This window comes from Brienomyrus brachyistius, chromosome 13 (assembly GCF_023856365.1).
Source record: "Brienomyrus brachyistius isolate T26 chromosome 13, BBRACH_0.4, whole genome shotgun sequence".
Taxonomy (NCBI): Eukaryota; Metazoa; Chordata; class Actinopteri; order Osteoglossiformes; family Mormyridae; genus Brienomyrus; species Brienomyrus brachyistius.
In genome coordinates, this window is record NC_064545.1 from 3,851,572 (window position 1) to 3,868,998 (window position 17,427).

The 17,427-nt window shown below is 45.4% G+C and overlaps 1 protein-coding gene across 1 annotated transcript in view; it reads right to left on the reverse strand.

Moving 5' to 3' along the window:
• LOC125705802 (uncharacterized protein K02A2.6-like) overlaps window positions 1-17,427 on the reverse strand; it is a 132,182-nt gene that overhangs the window by 13,461 nt on the left and 101,294 nt on the right. The window lies entirely within an intron of this gene.

Genomic DNA, 17,427 nt, shown 5'->3' on the forward strand with positions numbered 1-17,427 from the left:
CTCAGCCATTCCATGTATTTGTTAAATTTCACCACCAGCTCGCTTAATTAATTTAATTATTAAACAAATGTTAATGATGTATTGATTAGCCATAGGAGTTGTGTTAATGGTCAAGTCAAAAATATATGGGTGTATTAGATGGTTGGTGCAAATGCTGTACTGACTTAGAAGAGATTTTGAAATGACTGGGCTGCCACTCTTTGATGGACAAAATATTATAATTCTAGACCAAGATGAACATCATTTTATTTGACGGCCCAAGACTTTTGCATAGTTTTGTATATGTCTTTTATACTGGTCATTATTTGTTTTAATACATGATTAATAAATTGATACTTTACAAAACATTTAGTATTTTTATGAAATTGGTTATTATTAAAAACAAATTCCACAAACTTAAACGGTTTGGGGTTATTAGGTCACGCCTCCTTGTCAGGGCCCACCAATCAGGGACTCTTTTAGAGGGTGATGTACGCATTAAATCAGGACCGCCCACTTATCGCTCCAATCACACCACCATCCAATCCAATCACAAATCACACCAGTTTGTCTCAGCTGACAGCAGCCTCACATATCAACTAAGGAGGAAGACGGCATATCAAAAGTAAAAAGAAAGACAACATCAAATGAAAACATCCCTGTGTTTTCTGCTTTCAATCCCATTAAATCTAGTTGCTGTCCATGGTTCTGAAAACCTGGATCAGTAAATTCCAAATGAAACTTCTTTACCTGATTTAATTGTAACATATTTTGTTGGCAATGATGCTTTGTTGAGTCTAGAAAGGCGCAAAGTGGGTTACAGATAATTTAAATGAAGTAGTTTTACTTAAAAACCAGAAAGCTTTGAATAATCAGTTCAGCTTTGGACTATAGTGCTTCACAAAAGTAAAATCCATCCAGTTAAATCTCTTTACCTCCAAGTCAAGAAGGAATCAAATGCAGAAGCACATTGTGGGAGATACAAGGTGCAAACACATTAAAAGCACTTTTTTGTGTGAACATTATAAAACAGATTGATACATATTAAGCAGTTTGCAACTTTACATCCAGAGCTACATCAGTCAGAAAAAGATGACCAGCCCAACCAGCAGCTCCATCTCTGATTGTACAGAATCCCTTGTCTGAAGTCATGACTAAACTAATTTCCATCTCTGCCTTCAGCTTCATCAGATAGATTAAATTAGGAACTAAACTAAACTAGGAGGGAAATACAGTCAAACTATGTAAGTAGCTGAATTTTGTTTATCCACTAGAGGGCAGCCACACATAGATTCCCTTATAAATGGTTCTGATGCTTCAGGGAAGCACTGTAGAGAGACCCAGGTATGCCAGTGAGGAGCAGATAAAGAGCAGACGGATCCACCAACTAGCTGTAATATATAGTATTTTCATTGAATTTAAACAAATGAATATAACAGTGTCAGAGTGTCAGATCCATGTGACTTTTTATGATTGATGAGCTTTGAAAGCCTGAAAATGACTGAGGACGCCCACGGACCCCATTATGTGTGAAACACCATTGTGGTGCTGAGAGAAAGACAAACAGCACTCAGTCTGACAGGACTGCTGATAAGACCCAGATGAAGTGAATCACCTGACTTTGCCCCCCTTCCCCTCTGGACACCCCCGCCCCTGTCATACAGACACCTTCCTAATGGACTTCTTGATTTGTACTGATCCACAGATATTAAAAGGACCTACTGCAGTGACATTTTAAAACTGTATAAAACATAATAAAGACTGAAACAAAGGCCTGAGGTCAGACCCTCTGTATGCGGCACACAGTGTTTCTGCAGAGTCTCACACTCACATCCTGTATGACGACATTTCTGCTGTTCAGAATAAGTCTGATTTCACTGCTCTTTGCTCATTTGCAATATGAGGAAGTAACAGTTTAGAAAAGAACTAGACTTATTTGATTAATTTGTTTGTAGTTTAAACTGTGAGCATGAATGATTCACTGTGAAGGCCAGCTATCAATAATTTTGCTATGAAATCATGTTTCTACCCCTCCTGGAGCCGACACCTTATCGTGGTGGAGGGGTTTGCGTGTTACAATGATCCCAGGAGCTATGTTGTCTGGGGCTTTATGCCCCTGGTAGGGTCACCCAAGGCAAACAGGTCCTGGGTGAGGAACCAGACGAAGCACGGCTCAAAAACCCCTTATGATGAGAAAAATATTGGAACCACGTTTTCCCTTGCCCGGACGCGGGTCACCGGGGCCCCCCCCTGGAGCCAGGCCTGGGGGTGGGGCTCGATGGCGAGCTCCTGGCGGCCAGGCCTACATCCATGGGGCCTGGTTGGGCGCAGCCCGAACAAGGCACGTGGGTCCCCCCTCCAATGGGCTCACCACCCATGGGAGGGGCCATAGGGGTCGGGTGCGAAGTGATCTGGGCGGCGGCCAAAGGCGGGGACCTTGGCGGTCCGATCCTCGGCTGCAGAAGCTAGCTCTAGGGACATGGAATGTCACCTCTCTGATGGGGAAAGAGCCCGAGCTGGTGCGCGAGGTTGTGAAGTTCCGGCTAGATATAGTCGGACTCACCTCGACGCACGGCTTGGGCTCTGGAACCAGTCTCCTTGAGGGGGGTTGGACCCTTTTCCACTCTGGAGTTGCCCGCGGGGAGAGGCGCCGAGCGGGCGTGGGCATACTTATTGCCCCCAGGCTGGGCGCCTGTACATTGGGGTTTACCGCAGTGGACGAGAGGGTAGCCTCCCTCCGCCTTCGGGTGGGGAGACGGGTCCTGACTGTTGTTTGCGCTTATGCGCCAAACAGCAGTTCGGAATACCCACCCTTTTTGGAGTCCTTGGAAGGGGTGTTGGAGAGCGCTCCTCCTGGGGACTCCCTTGTTCTGCTGGGGGACTTCAATGCTCACGTGGGCAGCGACAGTGAGACCTGGAGGGGCGTGATTGGGAGGAACGGCCCCCCCGATCTGAACCCGAGCGGTGTTTTGTTATTGGACTTCTGTGCTCGTCACGGACTGTCCATAATGAACACCATGTTCAAGCATAAGGGTGTCCATATGTGTACTTGGCACCAGGACACCCTAGGCCGCAGTTCGATGATCGACTTTGTAGTCGTGTCGTCGGACTTGCGGCCGCATGTTTTGGACACTCGGGTGAAGAGAGGGGCGGAGCTGTCAACCGATCACTACCTGGTGGTGGGTTGGCTCCGCTGGTGGGGGAGGAAGCCGGCCAGGCCTGGCAGGCCCAAGCGTATAGTGAGGGTCTGCTGGGAACGTCTGGCGGAATCCCCTGTCAGGGAGAGTTTCAACTCCTACCTCCAGCAGAACTTCTCCCATATCCCGGGGGAGGCGGGGGACATTGAGTCCGAATGGGCCATGTTCCGTGCCTCCATTGTGGAGGCGGCTGACCGGAGCTGCGGCCGCAAGGTGGTCGGTGCCTGTCGCGGCGGTAATCCCCGAACCCGCTGGTGGACACCGGTGGTAAGGGATGCCGTCAAGCTGAAGAAGGAGTCTTATCGGGCCTTTCTGGCCTGTGGGACTCCAGACGCAGCTGACGGCTACCGGCAGGCCAAGCGGAATGCGGCTTTGGCGGTCGCTGAGGCAAAAACTCGGGTGTGGGAGGAGTTTGGTGAGGCCATGGAGAACGACTTCCGGACGGCTTCGAGGAGATTCTGGTCCACCATCCGGCGGCTCCGGGCGGGAAAGCGGTGCAGCATCAACACTATTTATGGTGGGGATGGTGCGCTGCTGACCTCAGCTCGGGACGTTTTGGGTCGGTGGAGGGAGTACTTCGAAGACCTCCTCAATCCCACCGACACGCCTTCCAATATGGAAGCAGAGTGTGGGGACTTGGGGGTGGACTCGCCTATCTCGGGGGTGGAGGTCGCTGAGGTGGTCAAAAAGCTCCTCGGCGGCCGGGCCCCAGGGGTGGACGAGATTCGCCCAGAGTTCCTCAAGGCTCTGGATGCTGCGGGGCTGTCCTGGTTGACACGCATCTGCAGCATCGCGTGGACATCGGGGGCAGTACCTCTGGACTGGCAGACCGGGGTGGTGGTCCCCCTCTTTAAGAAGGGGGACCGGAGGGTGTGCTCCAACTACAGGGGGATCACACTCCTCAGCCTCCCTGGTAAGGTCTATTCGGGGGTCCTGGAAAGGAGGGTCCGCCGGATTGTCGAACCTCGGATTCAGGAGGAGCAGTGTGGTTTTCGCCCTGGCCGTGGAACAGTGGACCAGCTCTATACTCTCAGCAGGGTTCTGGAGGGTTCATGGGAGTTTGCCCGACCAGTCTACATGTGTTTTGTGGACTTGGAAAAGGCATTCGACCGTGTCCCTCGTGGGGTCCTGTGGGGAGTGCTCCGGGAGTATGGGGTACCGGGCTCCCTTTTAAGGGCGGTTCGGTCCCTGTATGACCGGTGCCAGAGTTTGGTCCGCATGGGCGGCAATAAGTCGGACTCGTTTCTGGTGAGGGTTGGACTCCGTCAGGGCTGCCCTTTGTCACCGATTCTGTTCATAGTTTTTATGGACTCATCTCCATGTACAGTCTCATACATCACCACACGCCTCCAACACTCTACCTTTCACACAGGTGCATGGGGGAGGAGAGTGGGAGGGTCTTCCTACTCCCCTGCTTCCTGCCGGGGGTGTGGGGGGGGCGCTTGGGTGGTCGCTCGGCTGGTGGCACCCTGGGGTCGCGGCTGGTTGCATTCTCCCGCACGTCGGAGGGCAGTTCGGAGTAAATGGGCCTATGTCTTTTTGTCTCTGTGTGTGGGTGTCATAATCACAAGGATTATGTGAGTATGACAGTTGAGAAACTAAGATGAATTTAAAATTGACGGGGGAAGCGTTGAGGAGCGCTGCTTGTGAACAGCTCTCCTCCACATCTCCTCCCCATCAAGACCCTCAATGTATATGATGTGAGTAAAATTTGGGGGCGGCAGCAGCACAGAGGCGAGTGATACCACCAGCCTCTGAGTAGTGCCCCCGCCCCCCAAGGCCCCGTGTGTATACTGGTATGTGATGACTAAAGTGCAATTAAAACGGGGAGGCAGAAGGCCGCGCAACAGAGTGAGTAAGGCCACGTAAATGGCCCTCCCCACCGTAGTATGCACGGCATACGCCCCCCCCCCCCAGAGGTCGTACATGTGTGCGTGGCATGTTGTGAATAAGGGGGGAGAGGGGCTAGGATTCATAAGGCCAGGGGGCAGATTATTCACCCCCTGGAAAAAGAAAGCCAGCTAACCAGCTGCCTTAGTAGGCACCCCAGCCCCCCCCGCCGAGCGGGAAGGAGCGGACCTGGGGCCTCCAGGGCACTGCCAGCACCAAAACCCACCCCACCCCTCCCCCACCCTCGGCGGCACCCCGGTGGAAACACAGGCCACCCCGGCGCAGGGAGGCACCCACCGAAGAGATGGCCAGGCCCCAGGCGCCACAGCCTCGAACCCCGTACCGAGGCCTGCACCAAAGAGGTGTTACGATCCTCAGTCTAGGGTTGAGGACCGCCAGAAAGGTAAAGGGAAAGGAGAGGGGAAAACGAGACAACCAGGGTATGGGAAAAGGGAACACGGGACACAAAGGGATCTTTTTTTGTATTTTTTTTATGTTTATTCACAAAGACTTTCACACACAATAGGGCAACAGACTTCGGGAGTGACACCGCCAAAACAATAAACAAAACCCCACTAACGAACACGTCCCAAACTAAGCTAATTCTAAATGAAAAGAAAATGACACAGACTAATCCTAACTCCCTAACCAAAACACAGAATAAGCAACACGTACGCAAAACAAAACAGCCGTCACTCCCTACGCACTTAACAGAAACGGACATACAGAACACCAAAGCCGAAACACAGTATCCGAGGGGCGAAGCAAGAGAGGAGTCAGGAGGAAGGCAATAGATCACAAACCAGAAAGCAGTCAAAACCAAAGGCAAAGGTACAGAGGGATAAGGCAAGAGACGAAAACCGGAAAACCAAAAACTGTCATACACGATCAATCAAAAGAACACAAGCAAATCAATAGCGCAACAACCAACTGTGAGCAGAGCTGCCGCTACTCTCCCGCGCCGGCCTTTTCAATTCACAAACGCGGAAGTAGCGTCGAGGCTCGGGGCATGGCCAGGTCCGGGAGGCGGAGACGAAGGCAGCCGGACAACAATCAGGACAATCCCCCCCAAACCTTACGGCACGTAACAGAGGTCAACCGCCCCTCCCAGGGCCAGCCCCTGCCACCACCAGCACTCCAGACCCCACGCCCCATAACCACCAGTTAGCACCCGCCCAAGCTCCCCCCCACCACCCCCAGCCAGGGCAAACACCCAGACATCATAAAACGGCAGCCATCCCAAGAAGCCACTAGACGCCCATTGCTCGAGGGCCCAACCCCGCCATCCGCCAGGATCCCGAGGAGACGAGACCACAGCCGACCACCCCCCCCATATAATGGAATTGGCCCAGAGAGAGAGTGGACCAGAGAGAATCCAATTCACATAATTGTTTATTTTGGATGGGAGCAGATATTCTCTCCATACTTAAGTGGTCTAACAGTAAATTTCTATGCTGAGTAATACATAAATTATTTTTTGATTTCCTGTTCATGAAGATAGTTTTCTTTGCAATGCCTAAGGCAGTAAGGATTATGTGTGCCTTATTTTCTTCCATATCTAATTCACTTGCATCTCCTAAAATATACAGTGTGGGTGAGGTTGGGATATGACAATTAAACCATACTGATAGATCTTCACATATCATCTGCCAGAACTTCTGCACCGGTGTGCAGGACCTTATTGCATGCATGTACTGTAGTTCTCCACAAAGTTACCTGAGCAGTGGGTACATAAGTTTGAGTGTTTAAGGCCTATTTGGAACATCCTTTGTCCTGTGTAGTGTATTCAATGGAGAGTTTTGTATTGTACAAGTTGCAAGTTGGGACTTTTAGTCATTTTGAAAGGGTTTAAACATATTTGATTCCAAACGTTTTGCTCGGGATCAATGGATAGATCTTGCTCCCATTTTGAGGTTGGGAGGGAAATTGAGTCATCTATTTATAGATTTATAATCCCTTTATCACGCCATACAGGAAAGTTCAATGCTTTCTTTTTTTGGCAAATATCTGGATTGTTCCAAATGGGTGTTAGATTACAGGGCTAAGTGCAGACCTGGTTATTTTAAAAAATTCCCACCAGGCTGTCAATGAGGTTACTAAGGCTTTTAAAACAGTTATAACGCTTCATGCTAGGACTTATAAAGGGTAGATCAGAGATTTTTTACTTCTCCACTGATTGCTTGTTCTAAGTCCAGCCATGGACTGTCTACTGGGCTTGATTTAATCCAATTTGATACATACTGCAATCTGTTGGCTAAGAAGTAGTGATAGAAATTTGGTAGTTCTAGACCACCATCACCTTTAGCATTTTGTAGGGTTTTTAATCTTATTCGCGATGGTTTATTCTTCCATAAAAATGATGAGATGCTTGTGTCTAGTGATATAAACCAAGCAATAGAGGGTTTATTAGGGATCATTGAGAACAAGTAATTGATTTTAGGCAGGATCTTCATTTTAATGGTGGCAATTCTACCCATGAGTGATATAGGTAGATTTTTCCATCGCATGAAATCTACCATTTTTAATACTGGAATGTCATTCATCTGTACCAAGTCTGAGAGCCTGGTGGAAAAATGTATGCCTAAGTATCTGAGGTTACCTGACTGCAATAGAGTAGCAGTTGTGTTTTGGAAATTACAAGGCAGAACTGTTGGTCTGCTCCAGTTGACGAAGTAGTCTGATATAGATGAGAACTTATCTATAAGTGATATTGTCTTAAGAAGAGAGGCTGGTGAGTTCCTAAGAAAGAGTAATACGTCAACTGCATAAAGGCTTATCTTATGGTCTATTTTTTTTTTGTTTGAATTCCTTTAATATGTAAATTTTGTCTAATCGCCGCTGCTAGTGGCTCAATGAAGATAACAAAAAGCGAGGGAGAGAGCGGGCAGCCCTGCCTGGTGCCCCTCTGCAAACGGAGGCTTCGAGAAAATAGTTCATTTGTCCTAATACGTTCATTTGGAGAGCTGTATAGTGTTTTAATCCAGCTTATGAAGGATGAACCAAATCCAAATTTATGTAGAACTGCAAATAGAAATTTACAATTTACTTTGTCAAATGCTTTCTCTGCATCTAGAGATATAACCGTGGTTTCTAATTTGTTAATGGAGCAATAGTCTATAACATTCAATAGTCTACGTGTATTATTGGCTGAGTGTCTACCCTTGATAAAAACCTGTTTGGTCAGGATGTATAAGAAATGGACTAACTTTCTCTAATCTTTTGGCAAGGACTTTGGCAAATTATTTTAAGATCTACGTCTATGAGTAAGATTGGGCGGTAGCTCGATGTCAGCGTTGGGTCTTTACCAGGTTTCAGAAGCAGGCTAATAGTTCAAGTTTGGAGATAGCGAGTGATCATTCTGAATTTGAGTAACCATTCTGATAAAAACGGGTGCTAACGTTGGCCAAAATACTTTGTAGAATTCTGCTGGGAAACCATCGGGACCTGGGACTTTATTATTTGGAAGATGCTGTACGGCTCCGGGTCCGGTGGCAAAAGACCCATCCGCTGACATACAGTTTGTTGACCGCGATGACAGCATGGGAGCCTCCGTCGATGAATTTTTTCCTTATAGGGAACAGGATCTTCCTTCTTTCCAGGATCTCCTTGGGAAACTGGTCGTTGATGCTAAAGTTTGTTCCTTTTAATTCCCGGCCGAGGCTTTTAACCAGTTCTTTTTGTTTAAAGTGCTCGAATTTAGCCACTATTGGTCTGGGTCTGCGTCCGTCGGGTCTCTTCACTCCTAGGTGGTGAACTCGATAGAAGCTGATGGTTTTTACTGTGTCCTCCGGGAGTTTTAGCTGAGTTAGAATGAACTCTTTCACTGTAATAATAATAATAATAATAATAATAATAATAATAATAAATTTTATTTGTATTGCACTTTATATTTTAGCAATTTCAAAGTGCTAAAATATGCTTTCTCCAGGATGCCTGAAATTACTAAATTGTCTGTCATGCGGCGGGCCTGGAGGTCAATGATAGTTTATTTTATTTTTTAATTTTCCTCCGAAAGGCGCATCATTCCATCTGTGAGGGATTTTACCGATTCCCCGAGGGTCGCATTCTCTGCAGCAAGTGATTCCGCCTGTTGTTGGCTGTACTCCACTGACTCACGCAAAGCCTGGAACTCTTTATGGAGAATTTCCATTAGGGACAGGATAGTCTATAGACTCCAAAATGTCTGTCACATCGTTGGTATTACGAGAAGCCGCTTCTGGGGAGTCCTCGGGGCGGCTTCTCTTGGAGGACGAGTTATTTTTACAGGTGGAAGTGGTCGGTGTTTTGTCTGATTTCCGCATAGCAATTCTCTCGAAGTACTCGTCTATACAATTTTCTAAACTGTTCAGAATTTCACTGTGCTCCAGGATGCTAAATTTTTTTATGGATACAACTGAAATGAATTTTGATTACCTTTAAGGCTGTCTAGAGATAAGTTGGCGTGGAAAGAATCCGATTGATAACCTTTTTGCAGTCAGCTGCGCACCGCCGTGTTCAATACTGCCGTGCTTCTCGTCGAGGTCTCGCGTTGTTACAGCATAGCCCCTACTCAGTTTTCTCCAGTTTTCTTGCTGCTCTTGTCTCTCGCACCCCAGTAAAATGGCCGCCGCTTCGTTTTCATTATGCATACCTTGGACAATGACATCAACTTAATGCGACCTATCATATTTTGACTCTCGTTGCTCTAGCTTGTTAGTAGCTGACAGGAGAACAAAAGGATATCAGTTCATCAATTGAAATTTCTCAAGTTCATGACTGTAAGTATGACCACAGTGCATATGGTGCAACTGATAGTTTTGTTACTTCATACCATCTGATGTGGACCCAGGCCGCATGTTAAACATGTCAAGTAAATTGGCGATGCTAATTTCTGTTAGCCTGTTAATGGCAGTTCCCATTAGGTGTTAGCATAGTGCTAATTGTCAATGACGGTAATCGATCTAAAATCATTTTGGAGGCCTACGTGGTCCCACTGTTAAGCAAATAAATTCAGTGAACCAAATCTGAAACAGCACAAAGACGATAACAGTCTTAAAAATGATTAGACTTAGAGCTCTTTCATTTAAAAACAAATTGAGCTTAGGCTACTTGAAGCCTACATCTAAATGCCTGTGTTTGTGTGTTTGTGTAGGTTCCTGTGATATCCTTCAAGCCCAGTAATCACCACACAATAAATATTACTTGGCTTGTGCCGTTTATTTGCACTACTACAAACAGGCTTAACGGCTTCTGGCTCAACTTCTTGTTCTAGCTAGCTTCCATTATTCCCCAGAACGTTAGCTCCCTCTAGAGGAATTATATGGGTATGCTTTCACATTCAGTTTACCACAGTTAGCCTACAGAAAATCTGTATTGGATCAGTATTTCTGTTTAGCCTACATTTTTGTGCATTACTGTATTTAATATCTTTGACACTAATAGGCAGTGTTGCAGGAAAATAGTAGCCTATAATGGTTAATTTAGAGAATGTGTTTCTAATTACAGAAGTGAGGGAGAGCAGAATCATGTGAAGGAGGTGTACGTTTAAGGTGGAATGGACGATAAATCCTGAGTTCAGGTACTGGATAGGGCATGTGACAGATAATGTACATCGGGCATACTGCAAGATATGCAAGAAAGCTTTTGATGTAGGCAACATGGGCATTTCTGCTGTTCAAAGCCATGCCAAAGGACAGGGACACAAGAGGGTCCTCTCCTTTTGAGCAAGTCACTGGTGTTGTGTTAGACCATAGCTACTTGCCAGCCAGCTTTGGAGCCCTAACTGAGAATGCTCTGGTGTATATCACAGGTTTTGTTGTTAGGCAGGTCGTGAAGAAGCTGAAGTGTGATGTGCTGCAGTAGCTTGGTTAGTACAGCCGTGCCTTCACGTCTCGTCAGAACTATCATCTGCTGACCTTGCGTAACAATGGAGGCCTGCTGATACTAAGCCATGGTACAGTAAAGGTGATTGGCTCAGCTGAGCAGTGCATCAGACAGGCCTCCAACATCCAGTCTCTGTTGAATCCCTATTCAAAAGCATCTGTGAAAGCAGATGTAGGTTTTCAGGATATATTTAATCGTTGTGATCACATTGCTGAAACTCAAGATGGCATTGGCAACCATCATTTCAATTTAATTTCACTTGTCTTGCTTTCACAAGTTGAGAGAAGACCATGTGGCAAAAGTACATACTCTCCAACTACAGAGCAGCAGTTTGAGGAAGAAACTGTGTAAAATAGTATTGTTACAAGGATACTAAATACTAGACACAGAGCCTCTGTCTTCCCACCCCCACGTCACAGGAAAGACACAGCTTCTGTACTGACACCAGTATATATTGCAGTTCATTGGCTATAGTTCTTGACAAATATACACAAGATGCCTGTGTGTATGGACCTGCCCTGTCTATAGTTATTTTTCCAAAAAGCAGGTAAACGGATGTTCATCTTTCATATTAAATGTAAAAAAAAAATAAAGTATTTTCTTTGTCTGGAAAATGTATTGTGTACAGTTCATTGTCTATAGTTCTCTACAAGTCTATACAAATGCCCGTTGCTTTGGATAAAGGCGTCTGCCAAATGCTTAAATGCAGTAACGGTCCTAGCCGATGAGGCGCCCTAGGCGAGCATCAGCGCCGGCGCCCCCCCAGGCGTAGGGAAACTATAGCGGAACTAATGTTGCGTTTGGGTTGAGGTCTGGTCAGTTTTGCTGGTAACATTTTTGTTTTGCTCAGTTATAAGTGCAGCATTTGTTATGCGGCTGAGAAAGTGTTTTAAGTTATAATGTCAATATTCATGGATATTGGAGTTACTGTATGAGCTGCAGTCATAAGTTAATGGCGTGAGCGAGCTGTAGCCTATTTGTTTGTGTTTGGTTATTTTTAGGAAATTGCCTGTGTTTTTACTTATTCATTTTTTGATGTATGTGCTTTATTTTATCTAGTTCTCACGGCATGCTCGACCGGATAGATATGTGAATAAATGCCCGTGATCAGAGATCAACTTGTGTTCGTTATTGAGGGAGGTTACAAGGGGGGGGGGGGCTCATAGGAAAGTTATGTATCATCATCATCGTCATCATCATCATTATTATTATTACTACTTAATAGGCTTTGTTTAGCAGGTAAATTCATGTGGGCTTGTTCTTTTCATATTAAGACACATTAATACCAACTAGCTTTAAGAATAGTGGAATGTTACACTTTTTTCTTCCTCCGTTTGTGGCGCCCCCTGGATGAATGGCGCCCTTGGCCCATTGCCTATATTGCCAATGCCACGAGCCGGCCTGCATTAATGTAAATGCATGAGTGGTAACACAATGGGATTTATCATGGAGATTACCAGGGTCTTTCAGCTAACATTGCTGGCCTTTTTTGTGGTGTTTTGTATTTGCATTGTTCTGCACGTAGTAGGAGAGTAGTGTATGTTTATTTCGATTGGAAGAATGAAAAAATACCTATATGCGCATTACATTTTGAACATAAAAGTAGGCTGTGTTAAGAAAAACCGCTTCCCTGTCGATTTACTCGTGGCTCGGTCGTAAATACCGCATTTATAATGAACCAAGACAATAAAAATCGCTTCTCAAATTTGCCCATTTATGGTTCTTTATTTCTGAATGCCAGCTTGTCCCTGATAGACGTTCATTCATTTAAAAGGAGCTCTACCCCGTCCCAAGATGGCGGCTCTGTTGACGCATTCGCTCCCAAAGACGGCTGTATTCAACGCGACATCCAGTGTTTTTATCTCTGGTACTGATCTAGCTGTAGTTAGATTAAATACAGTACAACTCTTCACGTAAACCCGCATTAGAAACAGAGGTACAGAGAGAGTGTAAGGAAGCTAAACTTCATCCATTATTATACAAAGAATAAAATACATTACTCCAGATTGCAGTGTTAGTTTGGCCTCCTTTGCATATTTTCCTTTTCCTTCACAATTCATTTATAAAAATAGATCCAGAAAAAGGAATAATTGGAATGTTTCCTTATAGAAACAGTGGGACAAGATAACATTAGCCACCAATATGAAGCCAGGCGCCGAAAGTTGGTGACGTATCCCAGCTAATAAATGTTATTTATGAGAAAACTACAGTAATGTGGATGTCAGTTCTTCTTTATGCGTGAAGGATGGCGCAATGGCCCTGGTGGACGGCGTGGCCAATGCTGCTAACAGCCTTCGGCTATGATACAGTCCCAATGACCGAGCTGGAGCACACTTCCACTTTTAGGAAACCATCACACTGTATGTTAGCATACAAGATCGACAGCAAGACAACTTCACCTGTCCAGCAAACCAACCATGCTGAACTGGCCCCTACTAATGGAAGTGAGATGTACTTCTGCAGGGGGTGTTATAGGGGGAAGAACATCCTTGCGTCTGCCGGAGTGCCCCCTCAAGTGGCTGTGACCGAACTCGATGGATGAATTGGACTGCATGTACTATGGCTATGTTGAAATAATGTTCAACGAATGTTATTGACATCTAATCATAGTGCATGGAAGCAAGTTCTACTATGTGGTTACATCTAAAGCCTGAAATACCTCAGTGTAATGATACTTTATGCACTGGGCATGGGGGAATGTATAATGTAGCTACACACCAAGCTCAATGTAGATTCCACGGGTTGTCCATAATAGCTGGAGGGGCATAATGGTGTCGTGGATCGCCCAGGGGAAGCCCCTATGATGTCACGCGGGACTCCCCTGCCACACCCCCGCTGGTTTCCCTAGGAGGGAGTTGAGCAGCGGCCGTAGCGCTTCTACACCTGTCCCGAGAACCGGCAGGACCGGTTACCGTTTGCCCTCCTCTACCAGCTGATGCCCGTCGGGGTAATCGGCGAGCCTTTTTATTCGTGTCTGGCACACCTGCCGGTCTTCAGCCCTCCGTGCTAAGTTCCAGCGTTTATTCCCTGACCTGTCTCCACCTCTGTTCTGCCTCTTCCGCCCTTCGCTTATAGCCTAGCCCTCTCACTGCCGATGCCGATCGCCTGACCACCTGTCTGTTTTCACTACCTCGATTTTGGATTTTTTTTGTCTCTGTCCTGTTGCTCTCTCTCCCGGAGTTGACGGAGAAGATAAATATTGGACTGATCCGCTATAGCGTCCTCCTTATTTTCCGCAACCCCCGCCGTGATTAATGGACTCTACAGGTAAAGGGAGAATAGCTAGATACCTATACTAACAAAAGGTATGATATACGAGATTGTGATAAAACTGATAGAGGATATATATGCTCACTACGAACACGTCATACTAACCCATGTTTTGATACGAAGGGAAACGTGTGCCAATAGTACTATTGGCCCCCCCGCCATTTGAAGTCGGTCCTCACATCCTTTGTGTGAGTACCATCCACGTCCATGAACATCTACCATACGTGCCGTATTCCGGATGTTAGAATAACACATATATTTGGAAATGGCAAAACAAAACATATTGGTTAAAAATTCGAACACCTTATGAAAGTATAAACCAAACGCAAATGTCACAAGCAACGCAGTTACTGAATATTTTTGAATGTGTGAAACTAACGTCAATATCTGTCATTACTTGTTGCACATGCTTGAAAATTAGTCAGAAATCTGTCCACTTAGCTCAGCTGGTGCTGAATGAATAGGCCAGCTGGCCAACTTGTGTCTGTGCCACTGACTGGCATCCTGTAAAAATCCCCTCACTGTAAAAAGTCCAGACAGCAAATTAGTTAACAGTAATTAGTAATCACGTGTAGTTCTCATTTATCGTGATGTAAACTTCAAAACCTTTTCTGCACATTTTAATGATTTAATTAATATTACCTAATTTGTTTATCATTTTCTGCAATCACTGTATGTTAAAGCAAGTTTTAAAACTAGCTGTAAAATTATTGATGCTGTTGTTGAGCTGAAATTTGTTGCCGGAGCCTTAGGATATGCCTCTATACACAGGAGTGAGGGGATGGATACACTATTCTATGGATGCCTCTGAAGAGAATAATTATCCCGATTTTATATTGAGAGAGATGGTTAATTCCATTTTAATGCAGACTAGGTTCACAGCCCCTGTTCTGCCCTTGATCTTTTGCATGCATGCTATCATGTATTAGTTTACTCTGAATTTTGATCACATGTCAAACTAAATAAATTTTGGACTGGATTCCATGTTTTTACGCTGTAAGTTACATTTTTATTTCAGCATAATTATAAGATCCCGCAGGTAGAAAATAAGTCTGTTACTTAATAAATGACCATAAAGTAGTTGCTGCTGTATATATTCCATAAATATACTGAACTGGAGTTCTATGCATCCTTACAAAGTAATAACTGTAAGCGTTCTTTAAGTATGAAAGAGTTTAGGACATTGTCACCTGCAGTGGATGGCCACATGTCCCCATAATTATAACTTTAGATTATATTTCTGCATGACTGAGTATTCACTGAGTAACTGGTAGTGTTGGATGGTATTCACGCCTCATATTTACCATTTATATCAGTCTTCAAAGTGTTTAGATTATTAAGGCTGGTCTTGGTTGTTTTCTTGCCTGGAGAAACAGAAGTTTGATGCCATGACGCCACAGCTGCTCGCCGTTCCTGTCAGTACGGTGGAGGTAAGAGTTTGAAACGTTCATCAGCCTGTCAGCTACGCATCTCGCCTGGATACAGGACTCAGCTTTTATTCTTCCGTAATACGCCCTAAGCCCCTCACTCTACTCAATCTCAGTGCTGTTTGGTAGTAAATAAGTCATTGTCACTGACTGCCACAGATTACGGAAATTAAATGGCACAAGTGTAACCCTGTCATTTTAAAGAGGGTAAACTCTGATCAGGAAATTTACGATGTCAGAATAAACTGATTTTTTAAAAGAACTAACTAATGTGCCCTAATAAGGAAATGCATACAATCAGAATAAAATATCTGTGGTTTTTAACAGTGGTACAGTAACAGTCTGATAAAGAAAGGTATCAGATCAATATATCTATAGCATGTAATGGAACTTGCATGAATATATTCTCCCCTCCGGAATTCATAGTTCCAGTAGTTATCTGAAATTGCCGTTATTCGGAAAATTACAGACTATGAACAAAAACGGACAATGCAAGAAAATAAAAGAATGTGTATGACGGAACTCTAGAGTCACATTCAAGAAACACCATAAATGCTACTCATACACAGTTGGGGGGCAGGGGTCAATACATAGACCAAGTCCTTGTGCCTGTAATCGGAAGGTCACCGGTTCAAACCCAGCCTCAGCACGTCTGCGGGTCCTTAATTCCCCCCAGCTCCCTAGACGCCCCAACAGGTAGCTGCCCTTCACAGACAACTTACTCCACAAAGGGCATGTTGAGGGAGACACAAAAAACGCAATATCCCCACAGGGATATTATTATTATTATTAGAAGTTGTAGACGATGAATTCCAGCTGAATGATGTTAATTTACACATTGCTGAAACTAAAGTGGAACACCTCAACATAAATGATCTAGAAGCAGGCAGTGTGAAGGTGTCCACATCACATGGCGATGTGGTGAAGGGGCCTCTGCAAACAACGTATGGGAAACAGAAGAAAGGAAAGAACCGGCAAAATTACACCCCACTGTCAAAAACGAGAGCCGGTGGCTGAAGCTGAACATCCTTCTCAGCCTGTTATTTGAATTTGTCAAATTGTTTTTAATCATTGTGGGATTAGCCCCATTGAACCCTTCACATACATACTTACAGCATCTCTAATATACTTTGAATTGTAAACATGTTTCTTCTCTACATCCATCCATCCATTTTCCAAACCGCTTATCCTATCGGGTCGCGGGGGGTCCGGAGCCTATCCCGGAAGCAATGGGCACGAGGCTGGGAACAACCCAGGATGGGGGGCCAGCCCATCGCAGGGCACACTCACACACCATTCACTCACACAGGCACACCTATGGGCAATTTAGCGACTCCAATTAGCCTCAGCATGTTTTTGGACTGTGGGGGGAAACCGGAGTACCCGGAGGAAACCCCACGATGACATGGGGAGAACATGCAAACTCCACACACATGTGACCCAGGCGAAGACTCGAACCTGGGTCCCAGAGGTGTGAGGCAACAGTGCTAACCACTGCACCACCATGCCGCCCCTACATCCATTTATTTCTTACCTATTATGCAATGTAAGGGGAATCTTACTAATGCTAATAATTACAACTAATATTGTAACTGTGTTTTGCTTATGTTTGGAAGTCCTGGGTTAAGGACGAGGAGTTTTGTGCGTGCATGCGTGCCTGCATGTGTGCATGCCTGTGTAAGTACCTACCTGTCTGCGTGCCTGTGTACATGTCTGCCTGTGTGAGTGCATGCGTGCTTGTGTGGGTGCGTGCATTCCTGCATTGGGTTCGAAGCCAAGTATAGTCTGAAAAACTGAACTCT